Consider the following 3,030-nt stretch of genomic DNA (forward strand, 5'->3'; position numbering starts at 1 on the left):
AGAAAAATACAAACAGACCAGCCATTCCAGCATAAAGCAGTTGTTACTGGATAGTGGTGTGTACAAGAGCTGAATAGCTCTACTTGTACATGTGAGACTATATTACATCAAAGGAAAAAAGGGGACTTAATTATAATCTACCTTTCAAAATTATAAAAGGAAAAGGCTATGAAGCACATCCTCCCCAGAGCATCCACAAAAGAAAAGGCTCAAAAGATCATGTGGGGGACCAGCAGCTGGCGTAAAGGCTATGTCGCTGGAATCCCAAGTACTCGACCACAGTTGAGTCCCAGACACGGTGGCTTAAATTCACACTGAGTACGTGTGCGTGCATGCCCAGGATCCCGAGATGAGAATGGAAGAGAAGGGATTATTGTGTGGCCATCTCCCCTGGGAGGTCTCTCTTTTTCTCTCTGTCTTTCTGGCGAGCGCATGCACCCTATAGCAAAAACCTTTCAAAAAAAAAATCATGTGGATAACTATAATAGAATTTAATACATAAGAAGGTGGCTTCAATTAATAAGTAGGAGAAGGGTCCTCTACATCCTGAGAGGATTTTTCACCCTCCTCATTCTGATTCCCTTTCCCTGCCTTTTGGGGAGGATGGAGGTGGATGCTCTGACAGTGTGTCTACGAGGGGGATGTGAGCTCCTATTGGCACTTGTGATGTGGGCTTGACTGAGGACATGCAGTAACTTTGTGCTCATGATCTTGCAGTCGCCTGATGAAGTGGAAAGAGCAGGAGTTTTACAGCCAAGAAAGCTCTACAAAAATAGTAGTCTTTTTGACTTAAAGCACATTATCATATTTGCCCAAGCTTTAAGCTTTCGTTTCTTCATCTTTAAAGAGAGGGTGGCTTCTACTGCACACAGGGTAAACTGGGATCGTACATGTAAGACATTTGGCACCTCGTAGACCCACAGTGGTCACTGGCTTTCATTCTCTTATACATCCCCTCACTTCTGGATCATAAAACAACCCTCCTGGTTGAACATCTCTTCCCAGTCTCCTCGTCATCAAGAGCACCACGTTCACCCCTACCAGTGGTCTTCAACCAGGGCTTCGAACCTGCCATTTCACTGACTGAAAACAACGATGACTTGTCAAAAGTTTGCCTTTATCTGTAGGGCCAGGTGTAAACTCTTACCAGAGCCTCAAGGCTCTACCTAGCTTGCCTTGTCAGCCTCTCTTATTCTTCCCATAAAAATAACTCAACGTCACCTAAACCCATATAGGGATGTACATGAATACACAAGTAGCAGCTGTCACCTGAAGTGCCTATGCTTTCCCTTACCCCTTCGAATCCTGCCAATGTCTTTAAAACTCAGCTTACACATAATGACTCTCTTAAACAGACCCAGGTAATTTGGGCTTAGAGTAATACCATCTCCTTTGGAAATATGGCACATACATTATCCATGTCACCAATCTAGTCACCTCTTTTAGAGCCAAATAGGTTTCATGTCCTTAATGTGTTAGGTCATAAGGTGCCTTAAATAGCCCTGTATTTTTCCACATGTGAAAGTCTCTTTTCCTCAATTAGATGACAAGTTTCTCAAGGACAAGAACCAACTATTAAGTGTGTTTACATCATCCAACGAATGTATGAAATGGCATGGTTTAGAAGGAAGAAAGAACAATATGCTCTTGGAAACATGATATAGTTGGTTATGTTTAAATAAAATAGTTTTTATGAGTGAATGAATAAGTATGAGTTGTCTTATCTCTAGCTTCCTGGGTATAGTGTCTAAGCCAATCACTAAAGGGTAGGAATCTGTTTCTTGCTACTTCCTAGTTCATCACCTTCCCTTCCAGATGAGAGTGAATAACCTCTGAAGGAAAACAACAACTCAGACAGCAATTACATCAGTAAAGTTGTCACAAACAGGTGTGTTTACCACCCATGTCAGTTCTAACAATCATAGGGTCATCTTAGTAATGGACTTGAAATAGAGTTGAAATAAACAGAGATGGTGAATTTCTAGCTTGAATGCTCCCACATTTATTCTTTCTTACCCTTGCTTTAAAGTTCTGCAACAATAAGGCTGATGAAGGGATTCTTTCATGCTCCCCAGGCCTCAGGAAAACTACCATAACATCTACCACATTCTGTGCCTTTTCGGAATTCGCCTAAGGAAAGCGAGCACACACACACATGCCCCCTAGAGTTCTCTATAACTGTGTGGGCCTTTCATTTCACAGTCCTCTTGAAAGTGTTATTTATGTAGCTTAAAATATGTGAGCTTGCAGGAGGGAAGAAACAAGTGCTCTGGAGAAAATAACACACCAGGATAAGCCACATCGCATTGTTTCTTCTGGGACACATTTTGTTCTGGGAAAAAGGCCTAACAGCCTCTGATTTCAATGTTACTGCATATCACAGAACTGTGCCTGGGAAAGTACAATGACATTTTATATGATGATATTGTAGTGAAATAATAGCTCTTTTGTACCATAAGCAGCAGATTGACACGCAGCATCTATTAGAAGTAGTAATCCATCAAATAGCTCTCTGTACAGGATTGGTTTCATGGCAGGGGAAGAGGAGATTTTAAAGACCAAGGTGTGATACAAATTTCAGGACAATGTCACCTGCCTTTTTATTCCAAAGTGAAAAAGAGAAGGACGGCTTATTAGGGAGACAGTAGTATGTAATGTACAAGGCACAGGGTTCGTTTCAAAGACCCAATGTCAGTAGAGGCACAATCACATATGGGTCTTACAACTATAGGCACGTCACTTAGGCATTTTTGTGTTTCCGTTTCTTCATTTTTAAAAGCAGATGTAATAATACCTACTTCCTGTGACTTTTCTTTCTTTATTCACTGAAGTCTGGAAATAATATACGTAGCGCTCCTGAAATATACTCCACAATTAGCGGCCATTATTACTGTTGTCATAATCACGAGGAACATGAGTAACAAACGTGCAGCATTATACACAACAGCTGCCTCTTTTCTTCACCAGCATTAACTCATTAACCCTCACACAGAACGCGGAATGTTACAGGTTCCTAACATTTTCCTTCCT

This window comes from Tupaia chinensis, unplaced genomic scaffold (genome assembly GCF_000334495.1).
Source record: "Tupaia chinensis unplaced genomic scaffold, TupChi_1.0 Scaffold000045_1, whole genome shotgun sequence".
Taxonomy (NCBI): domain Eukaryota; kingdom Metazoa; phylum Chordata; class Mammalia; order Scandentia; family Tupaiidae; genus Tupaia; species Tupaia belangeri.